Source organism: Ursus americanus, chromosome 22, assembly GCF_024610735.1.
Source record: "Ursus americanus isolate L20-20 chromosome 22, mUrsAme1.1.p, whole genome shotgun sequence".
Lineage (NCBI taxonomy): Eukaryota > Metazoa > Chordata > Mammalia > Carnivora > Ursidae > Ursus > Ursus americanus.
In genome coordinates, this window is record NC_142148.1 from 26,889,477 (window position 1) to 26,901,038 (window position 11,562).

The 11,562-nt window shown below is 47.8% G+C and overlaps 1 long non-coding RNA gene across 1 annotated transcript in view; it reads left to right on the forward strand.

Moving 5' to 3' along the window:
* Positions 1–7,995, forward strand: part of LOC123798841 (uncharacterized) — a 60,986-nt gene extending 52,991 nt beyond the window's left edge. The window contains exon 4 of the long non-coding RNA XR_006781419.2: positions 6,652–7,995. This is a non-coding gene — a long non-coding RNA (uncharacterized LOC123798841). The remainder of the gene's footprint in view (positions 1–6,651) is intronic.
* The last annotated feature ends 3,567 nt before the right edge of the window (positions 7,996–11,562 follow it).

An 11,562-nucleotide genomic window follows, 5' to 3' on the forward strand; every position in this document is an offset into this window, starting at 1 on the left:
GGGCCGCGAAGCACAGCAGCGGTCTTAGGAATGGGGAGGGAGCTTCCCAGCAGTGTCCGAAAAAGAGGGGACCCTGCCACCCACTCTGTACCCCAGGTGTGTAACGCCTGGTTCTTGGCTTGGGGGTCTGCAGGCTTCAATGGCTGGAGTGGTGGTGGACTGGGTGGGGGGCGTGGGGGGCTGGGAGGGAGAGTCCCTGGGAATTTGCCTGATAAATCCTGCCTCTTTGTGCATTTTCCTGGGGTTTTGCCAGCGGTTGACCCAGCCTCAAAAAGGCAGCCTGATTGCGGTAATGTTGAGAACCCGGGTCCTCAATGGAGGGTAAATCCAAGGCTATTGTAGAGGCTCATGGCAAGGGGTTCAGCATGGAGTTCAGAAAAATGCTCCCCACTCACTACCTGAGACTGTGTGAGTGTCAGGGCAGGACTCTGTGTCCAGGGGTGGTGGAGATGATGGGCGCGGAGCACGTTGGTGCAGCACTGGGCACACAGCAAGTTCTCACCAGTGTTGGTTCTTGGTATTTTCTGTGGTTTTCCCTGGATGGGCACAGGGCCACAGTTGAAAACTGGTGGGTGAAACATGGTGCTGGAAAGAGGCCCGCGAGTTTCATCACTCTCCTGGGCAGAGGGGTAGAGTGGTGCCTGGGCATGGGCTCAGAATCTGTGGTCTCTGCAGAGCTGGGGGGTGGGGGGAGTGTCTGTGGTCCTTGGGAGGCGTCGGCAGCGTCGGCACCAGCACGCCAAGTGTGTGGGGACAAGTCACAGTCTTCACTAGTGCTCACAGAGGCAGTGACCCCGTGTTCCAAGAACCCCTGCGCATGGGGGCTGAAGAAGCAGCCTCCTCCACGTAGTCCACCAGCAACACGGAGGGAACACTTGCTGGGGGCAGAGTCCAACAGCTGCATCACTAGGTGAGGTTCAGTGGGTGATCAGAGCTGTAGAGAAGAACAAAGCAGAACAGCTGAGAATGTGTGCGGTCTCCACTTGCTGGACCCCTCCCATCCCGACCCCTGCAGAAGGCCCCATGGCCAGGGCAGTGAAAGCTCTACTCCTGGGCCTAGAGATGTATACCCTCTGCACTGTATCTCCCACTCCCTAGGACCCAGCTCCCCTAGCCAATCTGGGGCAGTGGGGCAGGATTTCCTGGGATGACGGGCAGGCCTCAGTAGGCTGTGGCCTCTCCCCCTTCTTCCCGTGGAGATGGAAGTGGTGGTTCCCTCTGATAATGACAGCCTCCAGTCTTGCGTGACTGAAAGGCCTCACGGGCCCACTGTCCAGAAGGGGCCCGGTGAGCAGGAGCTGAATTAAAATGGAGAAATAAGAAATACAGCCTCATTCCCTGCCCCACCCCCCTCACTCCCCTCATTCCCACAGCCCCTGAGGCCATGGGTGGATAGCTTCCCTTTGCTGAGCTGAGTGAGTTTGCTGGGTCTCCACCTCTTTATGGATACTATTAGGGGACACTCAGAACCAGAAGAGAAGAATAAAAAAAAACGCTGCTCAACTCTGAACAACCTCCCTCCAAACCACACTCCCCAGCCCCCCAGCCGGGTTTAGATCCCTTGTCAACCCTCATCCCTGGTTCTGATGTTCTGGCTCTAAACATCCCCAAATTCTAACGTAGGCTTTTGATTTTCTACACTATTGACATTCTATGCATCTTACTCAAACATTCTGGAATTCTGCCCCTATGTTCTAGGGATTCTGGGGCTCCAATATTGACTTTGTTGGATTCTAACCACTGAAGTCACGGCGCTCCTGCGTGGGTCAGTCAGTTAAGTGTCCGTCTCTTGGTTTCCACTCAGGAAACGATCTCTGGGTTGTGAGATTGAGCCCTGTGGTGTGCTCTGTGCTGGGAATCTGCTTGAGATCCTCTCCCTCTCCCTCCCCCCTCTGCCCCCCACCCCCGCTCGCACTCCCTTGCTTTCTCTCTCTAAAATAAATAAATAAAATCCTTAAAAAACAAGACCACATGCAAAGTCACATAATACTAGTCATAATAACAACGATTAACAGTCTTTCAATCATGTTTTAATTCAACAGATTTTTTGGAGAATTTTCTCAAAAAAAAAACCAGTGTCAGACACTGTTCTAGGCATTATACAAATAAATTAATGAAAATAAATATTTTGTTAGAAGGTGATGTGTACAGAGAGACGGGTAGGGAGTGAGGGGTTGCAATTAAAATTGATGGCCAAGGTAGGACACACTAAGAAGGTGACATCTGATTTTCTATTTGTTCTTTCAGATATTGAGATTTGAAATCTCAGTCTGTAATTGTGGATTTCTTTCTCTTTGCAAGTCTATCAGTTTTTGCTTCATGTGTTTTGAATCTCTGCCATTAGGGACATAAACATTTAAAATGTTACATGCTTTTGATTAGTTGACCTCTTATTCATTATAACATGACCTTGTATCTGTCCCTCGTAAGATTCTTTGCTCTGAAAGAACCTTTGTTTGATACTAAACAGCCACCCAGTGTTCTTTTTTTTTTTTTTTTTAATATATATTCCGATCCTTTTAGGGGTCGGATCATCAAAAGTTCACAATGATTTAACATTGGCTTTCTCTAGACTAGGTATTCAAAGTCAGCTTTTCTTTTTCTGAGTGTGTTTGTGGGTTTGTTTGGGTTTTTTTCCCATCCTTTCTCCCTTCCCTTCCTGTTATGAGCTGAATTGTGTACCCCCAGAATTCATATGTTGAAGGCCTAACCCCCATTACCTCAGAATGGGACTATATTTTGTTGACAGGACCTTTATTGTGGTAAATAAATTAAAAGGAAGCCTTTAGGATAGGCCCTAATCCAATCTGACTGGTGTCCTTACAAGAGGAAATTTGGGGGGAACGTGGGTGGCTCAGTTGGTTAAGCATCTGACTCTTGATTTTGGCTCAGGTCATGATCTCAAGGCTGGTGAGATCCAGCCTGCATCGGGCTTTGTGCTGGGCGTGGAGCTTGCTTATGATTCCCTCTCTCTCTCTCTCTCTCTCTCTCTGCCCTTTCCCTGCACGTGCATGCAAGCGCAAGAGTGCTCTTCGCTAATAAACAAACACACAAACAAAATGTTTTTTAAAAAAGAGGAAATTTGGACACAAATTGACACAAGGAATGTGTGCACACAAAAGAAAGACCACATTAGGACACAGTGAGAAGGCAGCCATCCGCAAGCCAAAAAGAGAGATTCTAGAAGACATAAACCTATTGATATTTTGATCTTGGACTTCCAGCCTCCATAAATGTGAGGAAATAGGTTTCTGTTGTCTAAGCCACTTTGTTTTCTTTGATAAGTGCTAGCATGGTATATTTTTTCATCCTGTACTTTTAACTTGTGTCTTTATATTTAAAGTGTTTTTGTTGTTGTTGTTGTTCTTTTGTTTTGTTTTTTGTAGGTGGCACATATTTGGGTCTTTTTAAAAAGTCCAACCTGGCTGGGGTGCCTGGGTGGCTCAGCCGTTAAGCATCTGCCTTCGGCTCAGGTCATGATCCCAGGGTCCTGGGATCGAGCCCCGCATCTGGCTCCCTGCTCTGCTGGGAGCCTGCTTCTTCCTCTCCCATTCCCCCTGCTTGTGTTTTCTCTCGCTGGCTGTCTCTCTCTGTCAAATAAAAAACAAACAAACAAACAAAAAACTTAAAAAAAATCCTACCTGACAATCTCTACTTTTTAATTGGGCATGTTTAGACCATTTGCATTTAATGTGATTATTGATATAGTTAGATTTAAGCCTATTTATTTGCTTCCTATTTGTTTTCCACTTGTCCTAACTGCTCTTTATTTCCTTTTGCTTATTTTTCTGCCTTATTTTTGATTAACTGAGCATTTTTATTATTCCATTTTGTCTCCTTTGTTGGTTTATTAGCTGTAATTCTTCATTTTGTTATTTCAATGTTTACATGAGGATTTATAGTGTATACTTCTAACTGGCCTCAGTCTATCATCAAGTGATATTATATCACTTCATGTGTGTATAAGGACCTTATAATAGTACACTTCCCTTTCTTTCTTCCTGATTTTGGTTTTATTGTCCTATATTTTAGTTATGTAGATGTTATAACTTCACAAAATATTATTGTTATTGAAACAGTAAATTATCTTCTTTTTTAAAAAGCTTTTTAGAAAGATTTTATTTATGTATTTGAGAAAGAGTGAGACACAGAGAGAGAGAGAGAGAGAGAGAGAGAGAGCACCAGCAAGGGGAACAATGGCAGGCAGAGGGAGAAGGAGAAGCAGGCTACCAGCTGAGCAGGGAGCCCGATGCACGACTCAGTCCCAGGACCCTGGGATCATGACCTGAGCCAAAAGCAGACGTTTAACCAACTGAGCCACCCAGGCACCCAGTAAATTATCTTCTAAAGACATTAAAATAATAAGAAAAATCTTACGTATTTACTCACGTAATTAACATTTGTGGTGCTCTTTATTCATTTGTATAGATCTGCATTTCCATCTGGTATCATTTTTCTTCCGTCTAAAGGAATTTCATTTATCACTTCTTGTAGTGCAAATCTGTTGGTGAAGAATTCTTTCAACTTTGTATGTCTGAAAACATTTTTATTTCACCTTCATTTTTGAAGGATATTTTAACTGGGTATAGAATTTTACGTTGACACATTTTTTCTTTCATTGAGTTAAAAGATTTGCTCCAGTATATTCTCCCCTATCTTGTGTCCAACAAGAAACCTGGCATCATCCTGATCTTTGTTTCTGTGTATTTTCAAGCTTTTTTCCTGTTTTTAAAATATTTTCCTCTTTTTCACTGGTTTTGAGCAATTTGATCATGAGGGATAATTTTCTTTCTGTCTCTTTTAAAAACATTTTTAAAAAAATTTTATTTAAAGATTTTATTTATTCACATGAGGGGGAGAGAGAGAGCACAAGAGAGAGAGTGTGTGAGTGAGAGAGCAAGAGCAGGAGGAGGGAGAAGCAGATTCCCCACTGAGCAGGGAGCCCAATACAGGGCTCTATCCCAGGACGCTGAGATCATGACCTGAGCTGAAGCAGACGCTTAACTGACTGAGCCACCCCGGTGCCCCGCATCCTGTCTCTTGTGCTTGTGATTTGTTGAACCCCTTGGATCTGTAGGTTTATACCTTATATCAGATTTGGAACCTCTCAGCTATTCTCTTTCACATATTTCCTTTGGGGATTTCAGTTACACATTAGGCTGCTTGAAGTTGTTCCACAGCTCCTGATGCTCTTCTTTTTTATTTTTAATGATTATTATTTTTATCCCTCTCTGTGTTCCATTTTGGATAGTTTCTACTTGCTATGTCTTCAAATTCATTCATCTTTTCTTCTGCTGTGTTTAGTCAGCCATTAATCCCAGCATATTTTTCATTTCAGACATTGTAGTTTTCATTTCTAGAAATTCCACTTGGATTTTTTAATGTCTTAAAAGAGACAAGTGTCTCTTTAACTTTTAAACATACAGAATACAGTTGTAATAATTCTTTTAATGTTCTCATTCACAAGTTCTGTGTCAGTTCTGGGTCAGTTCCCTTTCATTCATTATTGTCCTCATTATGGATCATGTTTTCTTGTTTCTTTGCATGCCTGATAATTTTTGTTTGGATGCCAATCACTATGAATTTTACCTTTATTGGATGCTATATGTTTTTATATTTCTATATCTTCTTGAATTTTGCTCTGAGATTCAGTTAGGTGACCTGGAAACAGTTTGATGCTTTCAAGTCTTGCTTGTATGATTTGTTGGGTGGGTTCAGAGCAGTGCTCTGTTGAAGGCTAATTCTTTACCAAGACTGAGAAAAGACCTTCCTGAATACTGTAACCAGTGCCCCATGCGTTAAGATTTTTTCCTATTTGGCTCTATTTTTGGTCCTGTGTGACTGTTGGATACTGTTCTCTAGTCTTCTCCCATTTTCTTTTCCCAACCTAGAGTGGTTTTATCAGACTAAAGCACCAACCAGGGCTTAGCCTAATACCCCAGGGGGACTTTCTGCAGACTTCTGGGATCATCAGCTTTCTCCTCTCTGATACTCTGTCCTGCAAACTCAGTTCCCCTTGGTCTTCCAGGACTCTCAGCTGAATTTCTTTAACTCAGGGAATCTTCTGGGTTTCACCTAGGTTCCCCTTCCCTGCACTAAGATCTGGAAACTCCTCCCAGGCCATACACTGGGGCCATCACAGGGCTTATCTTGTTTGCTTCCCATCTGTCAGAGATCACTATCCTTTATTGCCTGATGCCCAGTGTCTTGAAAACTATCATTCCATATTATTTTTCCTGGTTTGTCTGTTTGCTTATTTGTTTGTTTCAAGTGGGAGAGTAAATCCAGCCCCCAATACTCCATCTTGGGTGGGAGCAGATGTCAGAAGGGGACATTTGAACACAGAATTGAAGGAGGTGATGAAATGAACCATGACGATATGGGGGCTGGGGGAGGAAAAGGATTCTAGGCAGTGGGAACAGCAAGTACAACAGTTCTGTGCGTATGTGCCTGAGAATGTTTGAGGAACAGAAGGAAGTGAGTATAGATGGAGCAGGGGATGCTGAGTGGGGGGTGAGAGGAGGAAGAGGTGCCAGCTTTTGTAAGATCTTACAGGCTGTGGTAAGCACTTTGGCTTTTATACCAAATGAAATGGGAGCTATGGGAAGGTTTTGAGAAGAGAAGAAACATCTTTTGACTTACATTTTACAGGATCTCTGAATTGACTGAAGTAACTGAATTCATGGAGAGATGCAAGACTGAAAGCTGGGGACAGCTGGGAACCGATGCGCTAAACCAGGCAACAGATGATGGTGACTGGGATATACCATTAAGGGGGTTAGTAACTAGGAGGGGGCTTGAGGGAAGCTTCTGGGGTGCACTCTTGCTTCTGTGTCTATGCGGCAGTTACATCAAGTGCTCACTGTGTGAAGATTCATGGATCTGGTTGTACATGTCCAGTTGTGGTCTCATCTACGTGAACATGATACCTCAATTTAAAAAAGAACACAGATGTGGGGCGCTTGAATGGCTCAGTCAGTTAAGCGACTGACTCTTGGTTTTGGCTCAGGTCATGATCTCAGGGTCATGAGTTTGAGCTCCCATTTGGCTCTGTGCTGGGTGTGGAGCCTGCATAAAAAAAATAATAAAAAATAAATAAAATAGAGAGATAAGGGTGGCATGACCAGGCTGTTGTCAGTGGAGGTGGGAAGAAGTGAGTGGCTTCTGAGCCTCTTTTATAAGTAGATCCAATAAGATTTGAGGATAAATCTAATGTTAGATGTGAGGGAAAGGAAAGGGTCCAGGATAGTGCCATGGGAGCGTTTGAGAATCTTTTCTTTTTTACCAGTGTAGAGAATGTGATGGATTTTGAGCTATGGGGGGCCACCTTTGCCTCCATGAGGTTAGAGTCTCCCTGGGAGTGAAACTAACAATGAAGAAATCAAAGTCAAAGGACCCCTGGGTGGCTTAGTCAATTGAGCATCTGATTCTTGATCTCAGCTCAGGTCTTAATATCAGGGTCATGAGTTTGAGCCCCATGTTAGGCTCCATGCCCATAAATAAATAAACAAACAAACAAACAAACAAACAAACAAATAAATATCAAAGTCAAGGGGCACCTGGGTGGCTCAGTCAGTTAAGCCTCTGACTCTTGGTTTGGGCTCACGTCATGATCTTAGGGTTGTGGGATTGAGCTCCATGTCAGGCTCTGCCCTCAGCGGGGAGTCTGCTTGAGTGTCTCTCTCTCCCTCTGCCCCTCGCCCCACTCAGATGTGGAGCCTGCACTCTCTCTCTCAAATAAATAAATAAAGTAAAAAAAAAAAAAATCAAAGTCAAGATGGAAGGAGAGACAGGGTCCTCACAATAACATGTCAGCTCCTGGGGGCGCCTGGGTGGTTCAGTTGGTTGAGCGTCTGCCTTTGGTTGAGGTCATGATCTTGGGGTCCTGGGATCGAGCTGGGCGTCGGCTCCCTGCTCTGCAGGGATCCTGCTTCTCCCTCTCCCTCTGCCCCTCTCCCTGGCTGTGCTCTCTCTCTCTCAAATAAATAAAATCTTTAAAAAACCCCCCAAAACAAAAAAACATGTCAGCACCTGAATCCAGCCATGCCTGAAGCCAGTAACCTGGCCTTCTCAGTTATATAAATCAATAATTTCTTTTTTTTCTTTCTTTCACTTGCGACTGGAGAGTCCAGACTGATATGACTTCCTTGCATGCTTTCCTCATGTACACCATCCCGGGGAACCTCTGTAAAAGCCATTTCCTGTCCTTTTTCAACACCTGCCCTGCACTTTCGTTCCTCTGGACCTTTGTTCCTGTGGCAGTCTAGGATTCCCTTCTTTCCTTGCCTCCTGCCCCCCATCAACACAGTCCTCCTGTTCAAGTCCAACCTGACTTCATCAGCTGAAAGCTGGAGCGGGCAGGGCCCTCCACCCTTGCGTGGATGGGATCCTGAGGTCATACTGTGGGACACAGGCAGATTTGTGGCCAGGACTCCAGTGTCCTGCCTCCCTCAGGGGCCTTCTACCATCCTCCTTGTTCAGCCTTTCCCGCCCTAACCCTCACTCAGGACCGAACAGAACTGTTCCTGACAACTTGCATTCGCTCTCACACTGCTGGCCTTTGCACGAGCTGCTTTCCCAGTGTGGGCTGCCTTGTTCCTCCCTATCCCCCTGGCAAAGTTTCCACTTGAACTTGGAGACTCTACTCAAGGATCAGACTTCTGGAAGTCCCTTATTCCCAGGGTAGGCCAGTGTCCTGCCAGGTGCCCCCATGGCTACCTCTGGTGCCCTCCTGGTGCCGTTCATCCCTCCGTATTGTGGGTGTGTTTCGGGCAAGGCGGCTGCCGTGGTTGTTCTTGCAAAGAAGGTTCCCAGACAGCGTTTGTTAATCGACAAATGCGGACGAGAAGGGACACTGCTGGGTTGGGGGCCAGCCCTGGGCTGGAGACAGGGGACCAGCCACCACCCTTTTCTAGCTCTGTGGTCGTAGGCAAGGCATGTCCTCTCCCTGAGCCTCAGGTGTTCCGCTGCAAAGAAGGACAGGACATCATAGTGTTTGAAACCCCAAGCAGCCCGAATTTGAATCCTGGCTGCGTGACCTTAGGCGGATTACTTAGCTCCCTCAGTTTCCTCATTTGCAAAGTCAGGATAACCAATGCTCCCACCTTGTAAGGTATTTGTGAGCGTTACATGAGTAAATATTTATCAAGCTCCTAGAACTATACCGGCACATCATATAAGAATCCCCAAATAACCATCGAACAACAGAAACCTTTGCCTTCCTGAGAGGAGATGAGAGTCCCAAACCATGATGCTGTATGAATGGACTCTGTTCTCACTAAGTAAGCTGCCGGGGAAAGGCTGATTCTGACACTCACGAGGTGTGTGTCCTTAGAGAAATCATGCCACTGCTCTGGGCCCCAATTTTCCCATCTATGAAATGGACGGGTGAGCTTAAGACCGTTAGGGGTAAGACACTTAGCCTCTCTGAGGCTTCGGACTGACTCTGTGGATAGGTGCATGTCTATCATGGGATCCTGGTGAGGGTTCCACAGGACAGTGTCTGCAGAGAACGTGCCAACCAGGCCGGCCGCATAGTGAGTGCTCAGGAGACGTGCCTTTCCTTAGTGCCACTGTGATTCTGGCCCTCGCATTCCAGGGTTCCCTGAGGCAGGGCTGGACAGGGCACAGGCTGGGTACCCATAAAGGGAGGCCCTAGCCCATCGCCTCCCGGGTGAGAAAAACAAAGGCAGCTGTGTGACGTGTCTGCCCGTCTCTGAGCCTTATCTGATGGGCTGTGGCATCAGGGAGAAGGACAAGCCCACAAAGGCCTTTGGGCCAACAAAATCCCTGTCACATATGACCGCCTCACTCTTGTCACCTGCCACCTGCTGGGACCCGGGAGTGGGGGTGCTGAGGTGAAAAGAGAGAGCAAGATCCAAATCCTGGCTGCTCCCCCTTCTTGCTGTGTGACTTCGGGCAAGCCTCTATACCTCTCTGTCCCCTGTTTCCTTACTTGTCACACGATGAGGCTTTCAGCACCCTAGAGGGGAGAGTATGGCTCCAGATCATGGGGGATTGTTGGCTGAGGCTGGGGCTGGGAGGCCAATAACACAAACCATTTCCAGACCTTTCTCCAGGGTGAGTGAGAGGCAGTTGGGAGCACGGAGGCCTCTCCCTCCAGGTCCTGGGGTGGAGCACAGACTGGCTGGCGGAGGCCCAGGGCTCATCTTGGGATGGAGACAGATTGGCAGACAAAGAGGAGGCAGGCGGGCAGGGCTGGGGTGCCCCTGGGGAGGAAAGGGAGAAGGAGGGGTGGGGAGCAGAAGGGAGGAAGGCAGGGCTGCGTGCGGCCTTGCAAACCCAGGGCCTGTGAAGTTTCCAGCTGGAGGCCGGGACTGGACCCTTCCTCTTAATGGGGTGGGGAGGGGGGCCTGTTGGTTCTCCCCTCTGGATTTGGGGGAGGGAGGGACCTGGGGGGGTGAGACTGTGATAAAGCATTCTCCCCTTCCCACAAAACACAGCCGTGCCCTGGCCACCCACTGCGGTGATGTCTTAACAGTAGCTCCCCTCCACTGGAGCAGTGCTCAAAGTCCGCACTTGTGTGTCGTCAGGGGGTGCTGCTGCTGCCACTTTGAGAACCACCGCTGCATCGCGTGCCCGGTCTGTTTGGGTGCCCCTAGGTGCAGACGCTGAGATGGCGCTGGCCTGGTCAGAGGCTTGTTGGGCCAGAGCGCCTGTGGAAGCCAGAGGGGGAGAGCCTCAGCCACCGTGCAGGGCTGGAGATGGGAACCCAGCGGGGAGCTCCTCTATAGGAGCTGGGCGTCAGGCAGCCACGGCCAGGCCCTGGTCCCCGTGCTGGCGGGGACACCGGCTGGGATTGCCTGGGAAGGACGTGGCCTGGCTCAAAAGCAGAGGGCGATCCTTAAGGTGCTGCCGCTGGAGGCTGTCAGCTCGCTGCTGACCCTGTAGCTAAAGGACGCGTTCTTTCCGGAAGGGAGACCGAGCGCCCCGTCCATGGCTGCCACAGGTGTCTTCTGTGCGCCAGGCTCGGGGCGGAGCATTTACCTGGATGATGCACTTTCAGACCCAACCTGAGAACTCAAAGATAGCTGGCCCCATTTAATAGATGAGGGAAATGAGGCACTGGGAGATTACGTGATCAGCCCAGCAGTGGAGCCAGGATCTGAACCCCTCTCATGCCATAGTGTTCATCCCTTGCAACTGCCCTGAAAGGTGAAGAACGTTAGCCTCTTTTACAATGGAGGGATCTCAGGTATGGAAAGGTCCATGATTTCCCTGATCAGGCAAGTGAAGTAAGCTCACCCATCTCTTCTCACTTCAAGGTGCCATCTGTTGAGTGTTTCCGGGAAGATATAATAGCAGAATCTGGGGCCTGGAAGGAGCCTCCCTAACAATCCGCCAGTGGAGACACCAAGGCCTAGCCATGCCTCAGTGCCTCTCTGAGCCCTAAAGGGGCTCCCTGTTGTGTGTGGGAAGTATCCACCCATCATTCACGCATTCGGCCCATAGTGATGGTCACCTGTGGGCCCACCCTCCAACCCAGGGCATTAATGGGGCAGTGGGGAGGCAGGCATGGTACAGGAGGTCTACGTAGACATT